The sequence below is a fragment of the Heterocephalus glaber genome, unplaced genomic scaffold (assembly GCF_053883595.1).
Source record: "Heterocephalus glaber isolate CG9 unplaced genomic scaffold, H.glaber_assembly_v1.0 deba00001498, whole genome shotgun sequence".
Classification (NCBI taxonomy): domain Eukaryota; kingdom Metazoa; phylum Chordata; class Mammalia; order Rodentia; family Bathyergidae; genus Heterocephalus; species Heterocephalus glaber.
Genome location: NW_028258321.1, coordinates 1,159,439 through 1,184,809, shown reverse-complemented (window position 1 = coordinate 1,184,809; position 25,371 = coordinate 1,159,439). Strand labels below are relative to the sequence as shown.

The 25,371-nt window shown below is 38.8% G+C and overlaps 1 pseudogene; it reads left to right on the top strand.

Moving 5' to 3' along the window:
- Positions 1–20,894: 20,894 nt before the first annotated feature.
- Positions 20,895–24,901, top strand: LOC101720643 (52 kDa repressor of the inhibitor of the protein kinase-like; annotated as a pseudogene).
- Positions 24,902–25,371: the final 470 nt, after the last annotated feature.

The following is a 25,371-nucleotide window of genomic DNA, read 5'->3' as shown; positions in this document are numbered from 1 at the left end:
GCCTCTTCTCATATTTTCTCCTTTCCCTTTTTTCCCTTTCCCTACCCCTCCCAATTCCCCTGCTATTTTAGACCATTTCTTTCTGTTACACAACATCAGGTATACATTTTTTAAATTACAATATTAGGATCTAGGAGATGTTACCACAGATTTTACAGAATTTAAAAGGATATAGAAAGCATATTACAAAAATCTGTTTTGAAATAAATTTGACAACTTCTAAGAAGTAACTTAGAAGACAAATTAATGAAACTAACTCTGGAGGAAATTTAAAATTTGAATAGCACCTATTAAAGAAAGTATATTCCTAGCTTGAAAACCTACCTATATGACAACAGCAGGCTCATAAACATTTTAACTGATAAATTCTATCAAACATTTAAAGCAGAAAAAAGAAGGAACACTTCTCCTCTCATGTTAGGAAATCAACATTGTGCTAATCCTAAAATTGGATAAAGATAATAGAAGAAAAAAGTATGAACATAGATAGAAATTTGTTTAACAAAACAAACTCTTAGAAGTCAGATCTGGCAGTATGCAGAAAGTGGTTTTATTATAGGGATGGAAGTTTTGGTTCAGCATTGGAAGATCCACCCCCAAAAGTCATCATTTTAACAGAGGAAAGGAGAAAACCATATGATCCTGTCACTAGTTGGAGAAAGAGTATTGGACTAAATTCTACAGCTGTTCATGGTAAAAGGTATCAGGAGACTAGAAGTAGAACAGAAACTTCTCAACAGATCAAAGACATGTACTCCATACTTCCAACAAAAACTCCTTCTATGAATGGAGACGATACAATGCTTTCTCCCTAAAGTGGGGAACAAGGACAGATATGCCTACTCTTCATCTGTCCATTAGACTTTGAAACATATGTCTAAACCAAAATAGTCTGGCAATAAAATGACACAACTAGGAAAGGATTGGCATGGCAGAAGCAAAATCTTTATATGTAGATGAAATGATCATCTACAGAGAAAATACTAAGAAATCTCTAGGAGCCCCTAGAACTTGTACTTGAATTTAGCAGGATCAGAAAACATAAGGTATATATAAAAATTCAGGTCTATGTATACTTGCTATAAATGAAGAACTGGATATTGAAATTTAAAAGTTATGTAGGAGTACAAATGACCCAGAAAAGCCAAAAACAAAAACAAAAACAGTGCTGCAAGATGTTTAGTACCTAATCTTAAGACTTCTTCTAAAGCTACAGTAATCAAGGCAGTGTTGGTATAAGGAAAGACACATAGATCATTTGAATAAAACAGAGAATCTAGAAATAGAACCACTCATACATGGTCCACTGAGTTTTGAAAGATTATTTAACATTAGCATTCTATAGAATATAAACTTGATTCAAGAGCCGAGGAAGAGATAGTGTTTTCAGCAAATGGCACTAGAACACCTGGTATCCTTATATAAAAAATTAACCTCAACCCTTTTTTTATACATGAAAATAACTTGAAGGGATCTATGAGCCTAAATAAGAAAGTCTAAAAGTATAAAACTTTAAGAAGAAATTATAAGGGAAAATAATTATGAACTCAGGGTAGGCAAGAACTACATATAGGATAAAAAACCATGGTGTATAAAAGAAAAAAAAATGATAAATGACATTCTATCAAAATTTAGAACTTTAAATGACATCATTAAAATGAAAAGTAGTCTTTAAACAGACCATATTTACAATGCATATAACCTATGACCAGAATATATAAAGAATTCTTAGAGCTCATTAATAGACAACCCAATTAAAATGCAGACATAAGAAGATGATAAATAGCAAGTACAGCACAAGGAATGGTGTGCAACTCTAAAATCAGAAAAATGCTAATCAGTACAATAATAAGATTGAATTATACACTCATTAGGGAGATGAAGTCAAAAGTTTTAAAAGCCTTGTCATGACTCTTTCTTTTTGTCGGATTCTCCCCCTTGGCGTTTAATTTGTCACGCCCAATGGATTCATTCTGTTGGGTTTCCTGGGGTTGTGATCCTCATTGTCTTTTCCTAGGGTATTGTCTAAAATTTTTTGGAGTGCCAGTTTGATATTCATGAAGTTCCCGAGGTGCTCTTTATCATGAAAGCATCTTATTTCTCCATCAATTTTGAAAGATAGTTTTGCAGGGTACATCAGTCTGGGTTGGAGGCTATTTTCCTTGAGGGCTTGAAATACATCAGTCCAAGCTCTTCTTGCCTTGAGGGTTTGCATTGAGAAGTCTGCTGTGATTCTGAAGGGCTTTCCTTTGTATGTGATTTGTTTCTTTTCTCTCACTGCTTGTAGAATTTTATTCTTCTGTTGGATTTCTGGAATCCAAACTATTATATTCCTATGTGTAGATTTTTTGTTTAAGGCTAGCTGGAGTCCTATATGCCTCACTTACCTGTATGTCAAGTTCTTTTCCCCTCCTTGGGAAGTTTTCTGCCATCACTTCTGTGAAGAGTTTTTTTTTTATGTCATCTGCACTCTCTCCTCTTTCTTCATTGACTCCAATCAGTCTTATGTAATTCTTCTTTGCATCATCTAGCAGCTGCTGGATTGATTTCTCATGTTCCCTTACAATTTTAAAGCAATTTTTCTTTTCCTCCTCACTAATTGCAATCTTATCTTCTATATGTGAAATTCTATCCTCACATTGGTTCATTCTGCTGCGCAGATTTTCCATGGAGTTTTTAATCTCTTGGAAATGTTTGTATCTGTTTTATGGATTCCATTTGTTTCCTATGTTGGGATTCCATCATGTTCCTCAGATCTTCTATTTTTTTATCTGTTTCCTCTCTAGATTTATTAATCATGTCTTGCACCATGAGCAAAATCTTTGCTGTTATCTGAGTAATCATTTCTGATTTTATTTTTCCCAGATCCTCTTTTGTTGCCAGTTCAGAGAGTCCAGGTGGTTGAGTATCAGAGTGTTCCATCTCGTTTCCCTTTAGGGTTGCTGTAAGTGATCTGGAAGTCTGTTTTTGAGGCTTGTTTAAGTGTCTTCTCATTTCCACGGGAGCGGCGTGTGCTTCTGGTTCCCACGCGGCTCACCTTCTCTGCCCTAGGAGCTTGGGATGGCAGCGGGGGAGCTTCCTTCCAGGTGCTGGGACCAGCTCAGCTTCTCTGCCCTAGGAGCTTGGGATGGAGGCAAGGGAGCTTCCTTCCGGGTGCTGGGACCGGCTCACCTTCTTGGCCCTTGGAGCCTGGGATGGCAGCGGGGGAGCTTCCTTCCGGGTGCTGGGACTGGCTGAGCTTCACTCTTAATAATGTATTTTTAAATTTTTAATTTTAAATCACTTTGGAGTTATAAAAGAGGTGAAACATAGCTCATAGATTTCCTCTACACCCTCGCCGACATTCTCCCATTACACCATCTTGAGTAAGTTTAGCACAAATATCAACACAAGGATATTGGTATTTGTGCATTAGCATTCTCTAAAGGATTAAAGTCAGATATTTTCTAGAATGTCCTTTCAGGTGAGGTTTTGTGATATTTCCTCATGATTAGTGCATTGCCTCAGAGAGAATGGGATTTCAATAAGTCTTAGAACTAGACACATCATTCTAGATTGCCTGGTTGGATGGCATTCACTACCAAGTTAATATATTTTCCTTCGTAATTAATGAATATTTATCTTAAGGACAAATTGAGATGTATGAAAATACTTTGTCTCTCCTTAAACTTTTTAAACTAAATTTTTGCACCCCTGATGATGCCTCTACTAAACCAAATATGACTGTGTTTTTCTAATAATGATTTGTCTGCTTTCTTCATTTATTCCACAGGAATTAATTTATTTTTCTTCAAAAATAATTTGTTCCTTCTCTGCTGTCCATTTGTTTATATAGTATGGTTTCAATAATATTTATTTTATTCTTTCAATTTTAATTTAATATCATGTTTCTTTTTGTTGTTGAACTTATCCTCATGCTGGCCTTTGGAATATATTTCAAGATTTTTATGATTTTTGAAAGTATTGATATTAGTTAAGTGTTCTTTTCAAATGAAGAAAAATTAGGAAGTGGCTAGTAGTTAAGAAACTAAGAAAAACTTGTGTCTCTGGTGATGAAACATACAGTCTTGCAAAAATAACTACTTGTCTATGGATCTTGTTTGTTCATTTTAAAAATGCAGACGTTGAACTATATGTTTGTCTTTTTCTTCCAACATTTTCATGTTAAACCATTTACTATGTAGTGTAATTTTATAAGGTTAACTATTTCTAGGGATTACAGAAGTCCTCCTAACTAGGGAGGGGTAGTTGTTCCTTAATTAATCTTCCTTAGGGAACATGAAATAGAAGTAGGAAGGGAGACTAAAGTAATATATTTCTCAGAAATACAGCAATGTTTCTTTTCATCCCTTATAGTTTTGTTTGCTCTGATTTTTCATTTTGAATGCCAAATGCTGTTTGGAGAATTCCATTTGTTTTAAGATCTGGGGAACACTTCTTTACTTGTCTTAGCACATATGTGGCCTCGATAAAGTGAAACTTATAACAACTACAAAGTGAGGTCGCTCAGACTGATCTTGACCTTTGACTCTGAGACTTGTCTTCATTACTTCCACTGTCTTCGCACGTTTCCCAAGAGATGCCCTGTCTCCGTTTTTGAGTTTACAAGATCCCTACACAGTGGGACTTTCCCCCACTTACCTATGAAAAATAGCATCCTTCTTTACCCACATCACTTTCTCCCCCTAGTATGACTTTATTTGCTTTCATGACGCTTATCAATGATTAAACACAAAGAGTTTATTCTTCGAATTATTGCCTTCATCCGACTGTTCTCTCTGGTTTCTCCTTTACCATTTACCAATTTGTGCACACAGACGAGTGGTTTTCTAACTTCCAAGTGAAGCAGCAAATGTGAAATGAGCACCAGGGATCAGGCTGTTGTTCAGTCTTACACCCCAGAATATTGTCTGATACACATGTGCTGTGCAATAAATATTTATTGTAGTAATCAATGCATGACTTTGAATACATAATTACATACAGAGTGGCTACTGCTGATGTGTTTTGTCAGTTAGCTTCTCTCTCTCCTCCTTTTTTTTGTCAACTCCTTATTTGCCTGTGTTCTTTCATTTTCCAAAATAATTTTACACTACTCAAAATACTTTTAAAAATGAAAATTAAAATTATGCATCTGAATTACAAAGATGTCCCAGTAATTTCTTCAGGTCTCAAAAGTGCCATTACTAAAATAATAGATTCCAAAAAAGAGACTTCTAAGCTCTCTGAATTGTTTTATATTGAAAATACAAATTTGAAATCAGACTAATATCCACTTGAATCCTAGGCTGACCACTTATTAGGTAGAGTATGTGAGACAAATCACTTATCATCACTGAACATCGTGTTTATCTATCTGTGAATTGTAATCATAGGACTTGGCTGATGTGGTACTTTTGATGAAATAAGTGGTGATTTTGTTCAGTTAAAATATGAGTTAAAACACATTAGCAACGATGGAGCCACAGCTGTTTAGGGAAGGCACTACAGGACTGGGGCATGTTGGGAGCTAAGGGTCCCTCTCATATCAGGAGAAGGCAGAAGGCATGGTGCCACCTTTAAAGCCTCACTGGTAATGTGTCATCCAGGAGTCCTGGAAGAGGTGTGGTTGGCTCCACCTGTCTGTCCTGCCTATTTCAACAGGGCTCTGTGCCCTTCCTTTTGCACTCAGTCCTCTTCACCACTGCTCTTTGTCAGCCTTAATCAGTCCGTAGTATTGCTTGTCATCAAAGAACTCAACTTAATACCCAGGGCATTCAAAATTTACACACAAAATTTATGCCTGAGGCAGCTAACTCTTCCCCTTGCCTCACATTTTCTCTTCATCCCCTTCAGCTCCGCCTCAGTGTTAGAGGTCTGGAGAGAGAACTGCTCCTCCGGGCTTTGTACATCAGCAGCAGGTGTCCTGACTGCCCCGTGCCGAGGTGGCACTCAGCTGAGGACAATGGGGAAGGTGCCCTGGTGACGAAAGCTGGATGCTGCGAGGTGAAGAGCTGAGCTGTGTGGAGGCTGAACACCAGGCTGAGTCAGACGGTGTGCAGGTTTTCTACACATCCAGTCTCCCCGGTGGCACTTATGACCACGTGCTGGAGCATAGCAGGTGAGGACAGCACAGGAGGAGCAGGAGAACATCAACGGGACGCTGCACCTGCCACGTGACAGCCAGCAGCACGTCCTCAGAGGCAGAGCATGAGCATGGGACTCTCGGATGTGGATGTGGGCCACAACCAGAGGCCCAGCTCAAATCTGGAGCAACGAAAAGGGACACGCAAGTTCAGCAGCCATATGTTCATCACCCACGTCCAGTCACGCCACTTTAGGGAGACGGTCAGCTTTAATTGAGGACATTAGTGCCACGAGTAAAGTAAAATGACTTTCTATTCCCAAACTTCTCCTTTAAAATCACATAATTTATTGTTTTCTTGCCCAAGAATAATATACTTAGGCTATTTTGTCATGTTTAGCTCTATTTATACAAATAGGTATGTACGTAGGTGTATTATAATTTTTGTACGTATGTGCAATATTGGGGGTTGATCCCAGAATATTTGCACTGAGAGATACCCACAGCCCTTTGCACATTTTTAAGTTTGAGACTGGGTCATCTTGCTAGCTTGCTAAATTGTCCAGGCCGTCATCTCAAATTTCCCATCTTCCTGCCTCAGCATTCCATAGTGCTAGGGTTACAGGCCTGTGCCACCTCACTCAGGTAACTTGAAACATAATTTCCGTGAGTTGTTTTTCACAGTGCAAGTGGAAACGGCCCCACAGGGCAATCTGCTTATGTCCTTTATATCCTTAATTGATTGAGCCATTAAACGTTCACTCCCATAGATATCAGCCGAAGTACCAGCTTAACAATATTTTTGACCCCTAATTTAATGGTGAACTCCTTAAACCAACGTTGATGAAAGCAAATGGAATTTTTCAATGATAGAATGAAAAAGTAAAGTAGATTGGTACAAACCAGCCTGTACCTCTTCTGCATTATTGAGAAGCAAATGCTGTTCGGATTGTTCACGCTCCAAGCAATTTCCTACCTGAGCTCAATTTTTAACTTTTCTTTGTACATGTTCAGGGGCATAATCTCCACAGCCACCCTGGCTAATTTAATCGATGGCTTCATGCCTTACACACAGGCCCTGTCACGTTCAGGCTCTTTGTACAAGGGTATTTCTTTTCAGATAACCGAGCCAATCACTTCGGTCTAACATTAGCAGAAGCACAGTGAGAGCTGCAGAGGTCTGGACAAGCAGAAATCCTCCTTCTCAAGAGCCCTGTGTACTGGGCCCTACTCCAGCTTTCCTCCCTCTTTTGTGAGCAAAGGGTCTCATCTGCCTTCATTCCAACCCAGACAGTGCTGTCTAACTGTAATTCTAACTCCATGCTAGCTTTTAAGCTTGCAAGAGAGGATTCAATTCATCAAGCCGTGGGGTTTACTGAAACCCAACCACCAGCCTGTCAGCCACTCTACTCCCTCTCCACCACACTCAGCACCCAAAGGACCCCTCTTCCCTCTGCACATAAACGTGGTGTAGCTGTGGTCTCGAGAGACAGAAATCCAGGGAGACCCACATAAGCCCATGCCTCTTCTCAAAAGTTCCCAACTGGACCATACAAAAACATATGACTATTTTCTAGTATTCTCATGTTATAAGTGAGGTTTGACAAACATAGGAAGAGAAAAACAAGTTCAGCATGGAAATTGTCCTCGTGTTTACCCTTTTCTACTTCTCTCTGTACTCTATCCACACAGTACACATGCAAACCAGAGCCTGAGCTTGTAATTCTACTTCCCTGCCTTCGTTTGCCTTCATTAATGTTTCAGTATTTACATTTCTGCTTAATATACTAAGATGGATCACACTGCCTCTGGACAGGCCCAGTATAGGCTTCCAGCTGGTGGAATGTTTGCTCTCTTCTCTAATTTTTCTCTAATACCTAAAGCTCAATGTCACTGTTCATATTCATATTGTGTCCTCATTTTTCAAAATCTTATCTTCCAATGTAATATTTTCAAGGTAACGGCATTTACCAGCGGCATTAGTTCAGTCCCCGGGGAACATCTGAGCTACTCCACATGCTCAGTTCAGTCTTCTCCAGCTTTACAGCTTGTCCCAAGGGTCACACTGCCTTCTTGGCAAATGCTGAGCACACGAAAAGGGATAAAAATAGAAATATTAAGAAAAATCCAATCAGTTGACATTATGAAAGACCTCAGTTTTTTCTTTAAAACTTTGCATTTCCACAACAAGCCCGGCCAGGGGCAGAGAAATACCTTGAAAATCAACATACAGACCACAAGAAAATATGTGGTCTCAGAAAAGACTACAAATGATTTTCCCAAAATCCAACTCTGTGAGCAAACAGCAAAATACACTAGCACTTAACTGAAAGGTCTCCATTCTTTGGACAGACTTTGCTAAATCTTGGCAGGCACGGGGGTTCATGGAAACACAGTTTAAGGAGATGCAAGACTGGGGGAGGCTGTTGGATTTGAGACTTCAACAGCACAAGACTTTTACCAATGGACCAGAGAATGGTTCTGGAAGCAGCAGATGTTTGCTGAACACTTACAAAGCTGGCTGCACTATGTTAGATGCAATGTAATTGCTCTGTAACTCAGTGTCTCTACTGGTAGAGGAAAGGGAGACTTAGAGAGACCAAGGAGCTTGTCTAAGGAGGCAGCACAAGAAGATACAGGACCCTGAATTCAAATGCAGTTGATTTAACTTTTAACTGTTAGGTGCATGTGGAGGACATGCTGTGCCTGTGGGCATTTCCAACGAAATTTATTATGATGATAACTGTGGAAAAAGAGATGGAGACAGAGGCAGGAAGGGAGAAAGGGAGGAAGGGAGAGAGAGAGAAATGTTAGAGAGCACTACTAAACATTTCAGTGGTGAAAGCTCTGATAATTATTGATGTCTCTGACTCTGGAAATGAGACCAGAGTCTGCTGTCCATGTGCATAGCACACTTCACCAATGTTCCTCTTATTATGAGCATGTTGCTGCTTTGGATTTCTCATTAGCATTTGAAAATGTTAAACACCTATTCATTGTGACACATAAACACAAATCCAAGCATGCAGCAACCCCAAAAGCAAAGCAGCCACCCTTATTTTCACCCTGGTGGGAAACTGCAGTGGGCTAGTGTGGTGCAGACATGGTGTCCTGGTCCCCTCTGTGGAGCTTTACTGAGCTGTTTTCAGGAGCAATTTTAAGTTGAGCTTCCTGCACTGATGTGAAACATCATACTGAGATGTAATTCTTCTTTGATACCTTCTCTCTTCTACTACACCCACAGCTCAGAAGCCGCAGCTCATGTTGGGGCCCCATGTGCTGAAGTTCTTGTCTAGGGATGCTTTTGGGTAACCCAACTCAGGAGTAGATGCTAAAATCATGCAACTTACTTCAAGTTCATGTATTATTTTACATAATTCACCCTTATCAATGCTTACATTTACATCACGTTTTTGTTCCATCAAGGCGTTTCTGACTTCTGCTACCAACTCAGTCAGGAAGGATGGTGAAGTCCACGTTTGTTTGACAGAAGCTGAAACTATCAGGGACCTTCTTTTTATTTGATTGTTGAGCTACTTTATTTGTAGAAGATTTGCTTAGTTAAATTTCACTTTGGCTAATGTGAAATCAATCCTTCTTCCCACGCATCCACAGGTATCTGAAATGGTTGTGATTTGAAAAAAAGTACCCTGGGTGGCTGGGGGAGTGACCCTGAGGTCACACATTGTTATAGTGGAGCAAGGCCAATCCGGGAGCCACTGCTTCTGAGCACACTTCCTGCCACGCTGAGCACTGGTTGAGGCCACGTCTCACTGGGGTCAGCACACATGGGGACTTTGTTCATCACCCAGGCCAAATCACTGCAGGCAGGAGCAGCTACCAGCTGTCTTTTTCCTTTTAGTTCTGCATCCATTTTTAATTTTCTGGCAGTTTTTTAAATTATTTCTACTTTTATTTCATCAGATTATTTCAAACACTTCAGATGACAAATTGTTACTCATTAACCACAACAATAAAAAATTCAGCCACTTTCTCCTCCACCCCTCTCCATTCCAGCTACTTGTGACTCAGGAAGCTGTTTTGCCGTGTAACTACTTAAAACAGAGTTTGTCTTTGCTATCGTCTAGCCTTCCAATCTTCAAAATAAGAAGATCCGTATTGGGAGACGCAGCCCAGGACTGTCCTAATATTCTGCTCAGCCTGCTGAAATTTCAGACAGGTTTCTTCCTAACTATATACCTCTGCTCCTCCTTCTTCGTGTTCTTAGAAAACATGATTGCCAGGTTTTTACCAGCCCTTGAGATTTTAAATCTTCTCCCACCTTCTACCCAGTTTTAACTCACAGCGATCTTTCTCAAGGACCTGATTGCCATTGTTTGGAAATGTAATCATCAGGCAAAATGGGGCCCTATTTCCCATTCTCTGTAAGAGGGTAGACGCTTATCTTTTGTTAAACACCAATTAGCGCACACAGATGGTCAAATTATTTTGACTAATTTTCCTCTAATGTCCTTGGTCCTTTTCACTAGTTCATCTCAGCACTCAGCACTGTTTTTTCCACTTGATTCAGTACAGTTGAGTTCAAATTTCTCTCTCTTTTGTAGTAGTCATGAAACTTATATTGGGCATCCTTAAATATATTTGTCAAATAAAAATAAATTCTTCCCTGCCTGTTTACCTGTATGTGCTGCATCTTTTCCTTTGACAACGTTCATCTTCACTTTTTGTGACACATTCAGCCATAATCAGCACAGAGAAAGAGAGGCCAAGCCAATGTGCACCGAGTGTGTCTGCAATGAACCAGGAGGCGTCGGGTGTGTAAGCTTCCTTCCTCAGAGTCTGGCCATGGCATCTCGCAGCAAATAAGGAAAGCAGGCTCTGCCTCGCCGACGATCATAGTGTCCACTTCTCTTTTCTCAGCTCCTCTCCACCCTGCCCACAGTCTCCGCCTAGTCATGCTATTTTATTTCTTCCTCAGTCATGTATTTCCCCTCTGTCTCAGGTCTATTTCTTTATCCTATTCTGAATCTAGATTTTCACATGAAGAGGACAATCAACGATCATAACTGAGTGAAAGGAAAGACATGGTCATCTGGGCCTCAGTTTTGCTTTACATCCTGACTGTGTCATTTAAATAAAAGAAGTAACTTCACCACATGGAGCTTCAATTGTATATTTTTCAAAAAAAGAATAGCATTAGGTAGCTTGTGTGACCACTGTAAGAGGGATGTAAGTAAGGAACATAAAGCAATGGCAACATCCTGGACACACAAAAAACAGTGAGTCATAAACACAGATCCACATGTTGCCTTTGCCTGCAATGAAAACCACTCCCTGACAAAAATCCAAAGAAGGATTGAAAGGTAGCAGTGACCTTGATTATTATAGAGCAGGTATTAGCTCCTAGAACCCTGCTCCTCTTTCCCAACTGTGACACTGATGGTTTGTGAAATTTTCCTGATTTTTGATGGCTGATTACTTGAGAAAATCTCTTCTATGTACTAATGGGCCTGAATAGTCTTTAGTAGGCTCAACTCTCAACAGGGCCCAGGAGAAGAATTTATGTCTGTACAAAGTCCTGAATTCTCCCCTCTGAGGAGTTCCAAGGAGGATTCAGCTGAAAGGCAACAAATGAATAACAATTAAGGTGCAAGATTCATTTTAGAAAGCCTGAAATTACTGTCCTCAAAATAATCTTGCAGGAGAACTTCTTTATTGGGAATTAACAAGTTTAATATTTTATTAAGAAATGCTATATTTTCTAATTCTTTGAAAAATTGATAAATTCAAAGAGAACAACCTGAGTGATCTCCGCACCTCAACAGTGAAATCTAAACTCTGTTTACTCAGGTTAATCGTCAGCCTCACCCCTTTCTTATCTGGGTACGGATAGCCTCTGCCAACTAAGTCACGAGTCTGTCATGACTACAGCACTACAGCGGGCCTAATAATCACAACAGCATGTGCTTTTCACATTCAGAAGACACAATCGTAATATCGCTTTGTCCTCTATGATATTGGCAGACATAAATCCTGACCCTCACTTCAGAGCCTGCGTTGCTAGGCAAAAATATGCAATTGCATGTCCATGGTGACCCACGAAGACTCCCAATTACAATGCGATATTCAAACTCTTGACCAAGGTGTGAAAAGAATAAATTACGGTCTATAACAAACAGTGCCAGCTTTAAAGCCAAAAATATACAAATTCAAATCTCTACAGCAAATTGTTTAACCTCTCTGTCTCTGAGACACTGGGTCATTGAAATAGCTCAATAATAGCACATCCATTTTTATTTGTTTTAAGATATATATATATATATATATATATATAGTACAAGGAATCTACATAGTCTGTAATTAATAAATAACCAAATTACATCAAAGTCATGATTATTCAAGGGCTATTTAATAGTACTTCAAACACAACATACTGCTATTAAAATAAGTATTGCATTTTCAGAAAAAGTACCATTTTGTAAATTAAACATTTTCTGGTTTAGGTGACAACTCTTTTTTGAAATACTATAACATTCAGCCAAAGATCAGTGGAGAATTATTTAGGCTCATGTGCCCAGTGCTATTTTTAGAAAAAAATGTGCCCATAAATCCAGCATATTTAATGTTTCAATTGTGTCACATAAACCATAAGCATCTAGACCTTGGATACTGATGACAACTTTGTGTGAATGGACGGAAGGAAAACAATGGCAGAATGAAGAAATAACTGCAGATTAAACAAGATTCCAGCAGAGCCCATTCTTTCCTCATTGTTTTGTCATTTCTCCAAGTATAAAGTTAGACAGCATTTCCCAGACTTCTTTGAATGAAATGTGAACATGTGTGTGCGTTCTAGTTAGTGGACACGAGCAGAAAACACTCGTCTCTCGCTTAGGCTGGAATGATAGAATGCTTGCCACAATTCTCTCCATGGTTTGGATCATTCATTCTCCATGCATATATGAAAGTTAGACTCCAAAGGATAGGAAGATCACACAAGGAAATCCCATTCTGAATCTTCACAGGTGCAAAAGCCATCACATAACAGAAAGACGTGTCTTGGACATTTACCTCAGCAAAAGCATAATCTTCTATGATTATGTTTGTCACTTTCCAAAGTGAGGAGTCCTAGATGGTATCATTGGTCTGCTTTACATTAAGCATTCCAGTGTTGGGTTGACCATTTGCAAAAACCCAGTACACTGTGGCAAAAGCAGAGAGCGTCTTGGAAATAAAATACTGCATGCTAAACATTGGGTGTAATCTTAACTAAAACATTTATACTTAACACATTTTGTACAGGTCTAACCACATTGGTCTGATAGTGACTTGCACTTTTTACATAATTAAGAGCAGACTCTCTACTAGTCTACTACTTCCTAGGGCTGCTGTATCAATGTGCCACATACTGTGGTTATAACAATTTTTTTTTTTATTCTGGAAGGTAAGAGTCTTAAATCAAGCTTTTGACAGGGTGATACTCTATAAAAACTGCTGAACATTCCCTGAAGTTGCTGCTTCCAAGACTGTGAGAATTTATTGGCGATCTTTGGTATCCTTTGCCTTGAAGCATCGTAAATCCAATCTGTATGTTTACTGTCACATGATGTTATGGGTAGACATATACATGTCTCTGTTTTCACACGGTCATTGTATAATCAAGATATGTCATATTGGATTAGGGGTCACTGCTTCAGTATAAGATCATCTTACTTCATTATTTCTGTGATGTTCCTTTTGTTCCAAAGTTCATATTCTGAAGTACTGGGACTTAGGACTTCAACTTTTCATTTTGGGGGGGCATTTAGCATATAAAAATTAGTATTAATATGGATTACTTCAATATATCCCTGCATCCCTATAAGAATGGGTCCTTGGCTGTTCTCTGTACCCAGTTAATTCATCCTCATACTTCAAGTCCCATTGTATGATTTTTCTCATTCAGGAAGCCTTCTCCAGTGCTGATCCACAGAATTTTCTCCTTCTGTAGAACCCTGTATTATAGCCCTTAAGTTACATTCCCATTGATATTCATATCGTGTCACAGTTAGAACAGAAAAGCCCAGCCACTGAGAGACATGGATCACACACACACACACACACACACACACACACAGTGTGTGTGCGCTCATACACACATATACAAGCATGGTTTACCGTTGGTTATTGAACATAACCGTTTGAGCTAGCTAAACACTCTTCATGAGATGACTATTTCTGAGTCAGAATTAGAAAGGGGCAAAGCAGGCAGAACTTGAAAAGAGCAAACAGGAAGCCACAGGGCTGATGCGGAGTCCATGGGGAACTGGAACAATGCCAGGCTGTTATTGTGCTTGCCTCAACCTTGAGAGACAGGAGGAGAGGGTGATGCCTCACATCACGGAAGTACATATTCTTTTGTCCCAGAAAGTGAAAATTCGAATGTGGAGATGCAGCAGTTGGTACCAGAGAAGATATGGGTAAGCAGCCCAACCCAGCTAGGTGGCCAGAGGGTGAAAACACATAGGAGATGCTCCCAAGCCTCTGAATATAACCAACAGGGATTGCTTCTGCATTGCACACCTAGGGCAGAAGATTTCCTGTAGTTTGAGGTACAAGAAATATATTAGGAAAAGATTATGGAAAATGAAGTTTAAACCCAGCCAAGTTAATGTGATAAGAATCTACCACACTATCATTAAATGATTCAGAGTGCATCTACTTTCTTTCCTTGTCCATTTATTCTTTCACTGAATACACATTAAGCAATTATCTTTTTAATAACTGTGTTATGTACCAAGACAACAGGGATTAATCAGTCAAGGTCGCTTGCATCATTCAGCTTCCAGTCCAACAAAGAAACAGCCTGTAATCATTCAATTAGCATATGGTTTAATAAGTGCTATTACAATGGTATATAATAGAATAGAATTCTATGCATAGAATCTTAGAGAGCAAGGTGACCAGCTCTGCCCTGAAGCACTATTGAAGACTTCACAAGGAAAATAAAATTGTCAGGTAATAATACAAAGTTTTGCTTACTGAGGCTGTTAATAGGTTCTGTTGCTAAGCATGCATGCGTGTCATTTTTAAATCCTATAACTATCTTGTGATTCTTTTAAAAGCCCATTTGTAAGTTAAAAAACTGAGGAATAGAAAATAAACATAATTCTCCCAGAATCCCCACTGAGAGACCGGTTGTCATGCTTAAAACTGACTTCTAATCCTGAAGCTCCTAACTTCTGGGCTCATCAGAGTTTGTGAACTCAGGAGTAAGAAAGATACCTGCCAAGAGAGCACAGTGTGTGTGTTCCAGGAAAATTCAAAAATTATGACGTCTGACGGAGTGGGCTGGAGTTCTGCATGTCTAGAATTAAGGTCAGGAAAAGAGTGGAGGATGGGGAAGAGGCAGGGACTAAGGGCAAGGAGGGCTTTGAGGGCTGAGGGAAAACTGGTGTGGTTTGAAAGGCAATTGGAAGACACTGGGGCACTTATCCCGGGTGTGACTTCGCAGTGATAGCTAACAGATACTGAGTTCTCTCATTCTTACTTATCCCTGTCATGTTGGCCTTACTAAAGTCCTGGAAATTAATAACTGATATTCTCACTTCAAAGATGAGAAGACCAAAACACAGAGAGGTTAAGTAACTTCACAGAGATCATACTGCTGGAAAACTATTCAGCCGAGATTCGAACACAGACTCTAGCTCACTTTAGAAGTCGAGCTCTGCCGTGAATGTTAGGATACCTTCCATGTCTTGTCTTTATTTGGAAAAAGACAAAGAAGATCAGAAAGAGGCTTTGGGCATGGTCTGACACTCCACAATCACGGGGCAGGGGTGTGTCTTTAGCTGCGTTAGGTGGTAAGCATTGTGTCATTGATTGATTAATAGCCCAAGTTATAAGCCACCTCCATCCCTTAGAGATTGTTTGTATAACTCTGCATCTGAGCAGTGGAGCTATTAAATCTGTGGCCTGAAGAATGTTGACATCCAGAGGAAGTTCACCCTCTCATCTTAGCTCTGTCTTCAGGAAGACTGCCAGACGCCATGGGTGGGCTGACCAGCTCCTCCTCATTCACCTTAGATTTACCCATTTCAGCCCTGAAATTTCCTCCTACTGGCAATCCTCGGCCCTGGGCAATCCTGAATGGAGAAACACATTCTCCTTCTCTTAGTAAATAACCTAAATTACATTCTTCTGTAAGAAAACTTGCACAAAAATGTTTATATATTTATGCCTCAAGGTGAACAGCCCAGCTTCTTAAAACACACAGGAAATCAGTTCTCTGATTTGGAAAATTTGGGGAAAATTTTCACTGAGTGCTACAGCGCCCTCTACAGGTAGTGTCATGAGCATGTAGTCCGTAAAGCAAAACCAAATCTGTTCAAGCCCAGCTTTCCCTACTGTGAGCTCTTTCTTTTCAACAGAGCTTCGTTTATCTCCGTAGCACTATTTGTACACACCAATTAGCACTTTCCCTGGGAACGTTAGTTGGTACTTCAACCTAATGTAAATGTAAAAGGGTGTTAATGAGTTAGGAATCATCTCTTACATGTTTTCTACTTGTAAGATTCAAATGTCAAAAGGCTAGTAAGTCCTTTCACCCACTCATTCACACACTTATTTTTGTACTATCCTTTGCTCTCTCTCAAAGTTCTGCTATTTGTTAGTTATTATGGAGGTCATCATCAACAGATTTTCTCTGTGACCATCCAAAAATGCTTCCTATAGACCCAAATAGAACTGGGAAATGGAGAGAAAATTTAAAATGTAGTGGTGCTTACCATCCATGCTAAGTGTGCTTGCCTAAGGTTGTGTGCTGGCTTTGAGGCTGGCAGAGAGTAGAATCCAGCTTGTGATGCGCAGGTCCTCATAGCCCTCACTGGGCTGCATCTGCCCACAGGGGATGCATTTCTCTGATTTAAACCAAGTTACTGCATGGTACTGTGAAGATTATTCAAGGGCCGGAATCTTGTGTCAAATTTGATGCAATCATTAACTTGAAGCCTATCAGAACAATTTTTGGTTAAAAATGGATACAGAAAACAAACACAAAAACTTGAGCTTAATAACTCAGAAAGAGAGCAGGCTAAGAGAACAGTAGAACAGCTCTGGTGTGGTGGCCCTTGACTATAATCTCAGCATATGGGAGGTTGAGGCAGAAGGATTACAAGTTCATGCCTGCCCTGTGCAACTTAGTGATTTAGGAAGATTCCATCTCAGAATAAAACCAAAAGGGGCTGGCAGTGTAGTTCGATGTGAAGGATTGCTTTAAATCCCCTGTACTAGAAAAAATGAAAGAACTTGAAAACAGTTATTTTTTTAAGGTGGACTTTTGAAATCAGACGACCATCAAGATGTCCTCCTCTGAGCCACTATCCCAAGCTCCTAGGGAAGAGAAGGTGAGCCACGTGGGTGCCAGAAGCATCCTCCACCCATGGAAATGAGAAAACATGTAAACAAGCCTCAAAAACAGATTTCTGGATCACCTACAGCAACCCCAAAGGGAAAGGAGATGGAACAATCTGATACTCAACCACCGGGACTCTCTGAACTGGAAATAAAAGAGGATCTGGGAAAAATGAAATCAGAAATAATTACTCACATAACAGCAAATATTGTGCTCATGGTGCAAGACATGATTAATAAATCTAGAGAGGACACAGATTAAAAATAGAGGATCTAAGGAAAATTATGGAATACCAACATAGGAAACAAATGGAATCCATAAAACAGATACAAACAGATTTCCAGGAGATTAAAAACTCCATCAAAAGTCTGTGTAGCAGAATGAACCAATGTGAGGATGGAATTTCACATATAGAAGAAAAGATTGCAATTAATGACCAGGAAAAGAAAAATTGCTTTAAAATTGTAAAGGAACATGAGAAAACAATCCAGCAGCTGCTAGATGATGCAAAGAAGAATTACATAAGACTGATTGGAGTCAATGAAGAAAGAGGAGAGAGTGCAGATGACATAAAAAAAACTGTTCACAGAAGTGATGGCAGAAAACTTCCCAAGGAGGGGAAAAGAATTTGACATACAGTTAAGTGAGGCATATGAGATTCCAGCTAGCCTTGATCAAAAAAAATCTACACATAGGCATATAATAGTTAGGATTCCAGAAATCCAACAGAAGAACAAAATTCTACAAGCAGGAGAGAAAAGAAATAAATCACATACAAAGGAAAGTCCATCAGAATCACAGCAGACTTCTCAATTCAAACCCTCAAGGCAAGAAGAGCTTGGAGTGATGTATTTCAAGTCCTAAAAGAAAACAGCCTCCAACCCAGATTGATGTACCCTGCAAAACTATCTTTCAAAATTGATGGAGAAATAAGATACTTTCATGATTAAAGAGCACCTCAGGAACTTCATGAATATCAAACCGGCACTCCAAAAAATTTTAGACAATACCCTAGGAAAAGACAATGAGGATCCCAACCCCAGGAAACCCAGCAGAATGAATCCATTGGGTGTGACAAATTAAACGCAATGGGGGAGAATCCAACAAAAAGAAAAAGTCATGACAAGGCTTTTAAAACTTTTAAATTCATCTCCCTAGTGAGTGTATAATTCAACCTTGTTATTGTACTGATTAGAACTTGTCTGATCCTAGAGTTGCATACCTTTCTTTGTGCTATACTTGCTATTTATCATGTTCTTATGTCTACTTTTTAATTGGGTTGTCTATTAATAAGTCTAAGAATTCTTTATATATTCTGGTCATAGGTTATATGCATTGTAAATATGGTCTGTTTAAGGACTACTTTTCATTTTAATGATGTCATTTAAAGTTCTAAATTTTGATGGAATCTCATTTATCAATTTTTTCCTTTTATACATCATGTCTTTTGTATCCTAGGTAGTTCTCACCTACTCTGAATTTATAAACATTTTCCCTTATAATTTCTTCTTAAAGTTTTATACTTTTAGGCTTTCATATTTAGGGTTCATAGATCCCTTCAAGTTATTTTCATGTATGGAAATAAAGGGTTGAGGTTTAATTTATACACAGATACCAGGTGTTCTAGTGCCATTTGCTGAAAACACTATCTCTTCCTTGGCTCTTGAATTGAGTTTATATTCTATAAAATGCTAATGTTAAATAATCTTTCAAAACTAAGTGGAGCATATATGTATGATTCTATTTCTAGATTCTCTGTTTTAGTCAAATGATCTATATGTCTTCCCTCACACCAACACTGCCTTGATTACTGTAGCTTTAGAAGAAGTCTTAAAATTAGGTACTAAACATCTTCCAACACTGTTTTTGTTTTTGTTTTTAACTTTTCTAGGTCCTTTGTACTCCTACATAACTTTTAAATTTCAATATCCAATTCTTCATTTATAGCAAGTATACACAGACCTGAATTTTTATATATACCTTGTGCTTTCTAATCCTGCTAAATTCAAATACAAGTTCTAGGGGCTCCTAGAGATTTCTTAGTATTTTATCTGTAGATGATCATCTACATATAAAGATTTTGCTCCTACCTTGACGATCCTATCCTAATTGTGTCATTTTATTGCCAGACTATTTTGGTGGGGCCTAGGTTTCAAAGTTTAATGGACAGATAAAGAGTAAGCATGTCTGTCCTTGTTCCCCACCTTAAGGAGAAAGCATTGTATCTTCTCCATTCATATAAGGCATTTTTGCTGGAAGTATGGAGTACATGTCTTTAATCTGTTGAGAAGGTTCTGTTCTACTTCTAGCTTCCTGATAGCTTTTACCATGAACAGCTGTAGAATTTAGTCCAATACTTTTTCTCTAACTAGTGACAGGATCATATGGCTTTTTCCTTTTCTCTGTTAAAATGGTGACTTTTGGGGGTGGATCTTCCAATGCTGAACCAACACTGCCATCCCTATAACAAAACCGCTTTCTACATACTGCCAGATCTGACTTCTAAGAGTTTGTTTTGTTAAACAAATTTCTTTCTATGTTCATATTTTTTCTTCTATTATCTTTATCCAGTTTTAGGATTAGCACAATGTTGATTTCCTAACATGAGAGGAGAAGTGTTCCTTCTTTTTTCTGCTTTAAATGTTTGATATAATTTATCAGTTAAAATGTATATGAGCCTGCTGTTGTCATATAGATAGGTTTTCAAGCTAGGAATATACTTTCTTTAATAGGCGCTATTCAAATTTTAAATTTCCTCCAGAGTTAGTTTCATTAATTTGTCTTCCAAGGTACTTCTTAGAAGTTGTCAAATTTATTTCAAAACAGATTTTTGTAATATGCTTTCTATATCCTTCTAAATTCTGCAAAATCTGTGGTAATGTCTCCTAGCTCTTGATATTGTAATTTTAAAAAATGTATAATTGATATTGTGTAATAGGAAGAAAAGGTCTAAAGGAGCAGGGGAAGTGGGAGTGGTAGGGGAAAGGACAAAAGGGAAAATAAAAAATATCAGAAAAGACAAAAAATGGAAACCAGGTCTTTGCAAATAGGGAAGGGTAGAGGGGGTGAAGGGAGGCCAGGGGAAGGGGAAAAAATAAGAACCAAGATACATCATGTAAATGTACACAATCCCAATGATGTGTGTAACTGTATTTTATACTGAAAATGTACCAATAAACTTAATGGGAAAAAAAAAAGATGTCCTCCTCTTGTGTTGGAGCTTTCTCCACAAAGCCCAGTACACCACTGGTAGAGCCCTGGTTTCATGTGTTCTTGATTTTACCCCATAAGGAGGCCGATCCAAATGTTATTTCTGGTGCCAAGGGCAAAAACCCTAGGGAGTTGGCTCATTTTCCAAGTTTGAATCAGGAACTCAATCAAACTGGGTTTGATAGGGTTCTAAGAAAACATTTTCTTCCCCACGCACCGGCCTGGCTCCCCTCTCCGGCCCGGCTCCCCTCTCTGGCCCAGATAACAATGCCGAACTTCTGCGTGGCCCCAACTGCACATGGAAGAGCATGCAGCTGGACCTTGCCTTAGTCAGTTTTCCGCAGGATCTGGCCAGACGCTGGAAGTGGGTGGAGAATTGTAGGAGAGCAGACTTCGAAGCTAAAACACCTGATCAGCTAAATAAACATTATCGGCTGCATGCCAAACACTTTGAGACCTCTACAATCTGTAGAACTATACATTTTGCAGAGGCATCAGAAAACTAAAGAATGATTTGGGTTATTTTATTTCTCAAAATTAATTGAAGCAGATACTTGTGGAGTCATTGGGTGAGGCCTTACAGGACTGTTCTTGGAGACAATGCAATACCAACAATATTTAATCTTACCAGGCATTTGAACAATCCACATAGTAGACACAGAAAACGAATAAAAGAATTGAATGAAAATGAAATCAGGACACTGAAACAGAAAAAAATTGATGAAACTTCTGAACAGGAACAGAAACATAAAGAAACAAACAATAGCAATGCTCAGAATCCCAGTGCCGAAGTGCAGGGGCATGAGCAGGATGAAGACATTTACCTTTGACCCTTGAAGCAAAGGAAAACAAAGAATCCTGAAAGTCTCTATTTGAAATTTTGATTCTTATGGGAAAACAAGACATACCTCTGGATGGGCATGAGACCCACGAAATCCCAGAAGGTTTCTTTATGCCTGGTAGCTTTCAAGCTTTGTTGGAGTGCAGGATAAATTCTGGCAAAGCGGTTCTGAGAAAGCACCTGGAGACCACAGCCATTAACACATTGTTCTGCTCAAAAGCAGAGCAGAAGCAGATGCTAGAGATCTGTGAGAGCTGTACTCAGGAAGAACTCCTCAGGGAAGTGAGAGACTCACACTTCTTTTCCATCATCACTGTTGATGTGGTGGACATAGCAGGGGAAGAGCACTTACCTGTCTTGGTGAGGTTTGTTGATGAATCTCAACCTGAGAGAGGGTTTGTGAGCTTCCTGCCTTATGAAGCTGATGTGGAAAGTTTGGCTGTGAAATTTCACACAATAACTGAGAAGTGGGGACTAAATATGGAGTATTGTCGTGGCCAGGCTTATATTTTATCCAGTGGATTTTCTTCTAAAATGAAAGTTGTTGCTTCTAGACTTCTAGGAAAATATCCCAAGCTATCTACATGCTCTGCTCTTCCTGTGCCTTAAACATGCAGTTGGCAAAGTCAGTGCCTGCGGTGGGAGTATCAGTTGGATTAGGAACAACTGAGGAAGTTTGTTCTTTTTTCCATCGATCTCCACAACTACTTTTAGAACTTGACAATGTAATTTCAGTTCTTTTCCAGAACAGTGAAGAAAGGGGTAAAGAACTGGAGGAAATAAGTCATTCTCAGTGGACAGGCAGGCATGATGCTTTTGAAGTTTTAGTGGACCTCCTGCAAGCACTTGTTTTATGTTTAGCTGGTATAAATAGTGACACCAATATTAGGTGGAATAACTGGACAGCTGGCCGAGCATTTGCACTCTGTAGTGCAGTAGCAGATTTTGATTTTATTGTTACCATTGTTGTTCTTAAAAATGTCTTATCTTTTACAAGGGCCTTTGGGAAAAATCGCCAGGGAAAAACTTCTGATGTCTTCTTTGCAGACAGTAGTTTGCTGCATTACACTCACTCAATGAAGTGATGGAAAATTTTGAAGATTATCACGAGTTTTGGTTTGAGGAAGCCACAAATTTGGCAACCAAACTTGATATTCACATGAAACTCCCTGGTAAATTTCGTGGTAAACTGCATTGTTGGAGAATCAAATGAAAACATAGAGGGAAAGACGTAGAGCTCCCATCTACTATTTATGAAGCCCTCCATCTGCCTGAAATTAAGTTTTTTCCTAATGTGTATGCCTTGCTGAAGGTCTTGTGTATTCTTCCTGTGATGAAAGTTGAGAATGATGGCCATGAAAATGGACAAAAGTGTCTCAAAGCATACTTGAGGAACACTTTGGCAGACCAAAGGTCAAGTAACTTGGCTTTTCTTAACATAAATTTTGATATAAAACATGATCTAGATTTAATGGTGGACACATATAATCAAACAATGTACAACTAAATCAGAGCTTCCTACAGATAATTCAGGAACTGTTCAAAATATCTAAGAGACTTTTACAGTGGGATTCTTCTTATATTTGCTGTTTGAAAGAAAAGCTATAAAGGGGTATGTATGCCACCTAATCACTGAATATGTTAGCCCACAGGCCTGTCATTGGATATATTAACCATTGATAATCTCCATATTTAAATGGCCCCTCTGAACCCTCATGCACCTGAGACCTGTCTGTTCTTCTCCATGCATGGTTCCACCACCTGCCTCGCAAGTGCAAGGTCCTGAGTTCTTTCCCTGGTACCAAAAACAACAACAACAACAACAAAAGAATGGCAGAAGACAGCATTGTAAGTGCCACACTTCGCTTTGGCATGACCTCTGCTGGTGGCATTATGGAATTGTTTTATTAAGTCATTTTAGACAACACACTGTCATTGTGGATCCACTTTCAAGTATTGAGTTGTCAGTTTTTGAAGAAATGAATTTTGAGGTGGTGTGGGAGAAAAGAATGAGTCTTATAAAATCTTATGGTGAAAGCCATCATTGACCTGTGATTAGTAGGAGTTTTAAGTATGTTATTAAAAATGTAATGAGCAATTAAGGAAATTACTAAAGAGAAGTTTATGAGCCTACCAGATTTCAATGTAGATTTTGTCTTTATTAAGTGAATTTAAAAGAAGAGTTTACAGTTTAAACTTGAATGGAAGCACTTCCCATTGTTATTCCACATCTGGTTATTGCTGTTTACATTCCTTTGTGGAACCTACATCTTCATTAGCTTTCTAGCAGGTAAATGTTGAACACTTCTGCTTCATTGTCGAGACAGAATCAGAGGCCATCCATACAGGCAACTGACTTGTCTATTTTCTTGTCTTTTTCTGTGACTCTTATCTACTACCTCATCTTGATTTATAAGCAAAACTGAAAACCTACAAAATGAATGTTTTGTGGTTTATCTAGAAATAATGCAGAAAATATTGCTGTTATTTTTGGTGAAGAAAATTTTGTATATTTTATTTCTATCTAAATAAAATGTGAATTTTGTGTAAAAAAAAGAAAATATTTTCTCTCTAGAAAACAGTGAGGGCCTGAAGGGGTTGTCTTCCTGGATGAAGAGAATCATAGGCCAGAAGATGAGCTCAAGGCCAATCTGAACGATTAAGCACCATTTCAATTATATGAAGACTGTAAGATCAGGCATTATTACACATTTGGGGTTATCTTCCTAGAAAGCAAGATATAAAAAGGGAGAAGCAAAATATATACTCAAACTAAAGCCTCAAATATCTTACCCTTCAATTTCAAACTGGATAGTTCTCTTACAGTTTGTTCTGTTTAAATCCCACTGAAAAGCAAAGCTCAATTTATATCCCTCATTCTGCTAAGCCTTTCTCACTAGCATATTCTTCACCAAATCTTCTATTTTCCCCATTCTTGGGGTACAGCTATCTTGATATATATATATATACACACACACACACACACACACACACATATATCTGTCTCAATCACACATCGATTTAATTTTTGATTAGTTGAATTTTAAATTCCTTGAACCCTTCATAATAATTATGATGAAGAGGACTACTAATTAGCAATCACCTACTTTCTGTTTCCTACACTTGGGTCACACTGAGTGGGCTTTTTGTAAATGTGTTTGGGGACAGATCTTGAGAAAATGAAAACATTGCTTAAATGAAGATTGAGTGCACTAAATGAGTGCCTTACTCTATTATTACAGAGTTATCCAGACACATAGAAATGATAGCTAGAGATTCATTATGGGAGGTGGTTGACTCAGTTATGGAGGCCAGGTTTCATGACACCATGTACAAGCTGAAGTACCAGAAAGTTGGTGACATAATCCAGCTTGAGCCTCAACCTGAAAACCTTGGAGAGTTAGGAAAGGTGCTGATAAGTCTGAAGACCTAAGAATCTGGAATTCTGATGTCCAAGGGTAGGAGAAGATGAATAACTCATCTCTGGAAAAGAGAATTTTCCCCTCGTCTGCTTATTTCTCTTGTCCAGGACCTCAAAAGATTGGTTGATGCTCATGAACACCAGTGAGCTCAGATCTTGTTTATTCAGTGCTGATTCAAATGCTAATCTCTTCCAGAGACATACTCACACACATACTCAGAAATTATATTTTATCAGTTACCTGGGAATCCCTTCAGCCAGCGAAGCTGACACCTACAATGAACCTCCACGCTTGCTCTTTCCTTAGACTCACTGAAACATGTGGTAAATAATGATGTCAAGCTAGAAGCTCAGACACAAGTGTTTGCAGTATCAGCATCAATGCTTTGTCCCCATAAATTGGTATAAACAAGTGTAGTAAAGACTCTACATCTCTCTCTTCAATTTTCTACTTAAAGTATCACCTAAACAAAGAAGTTCAG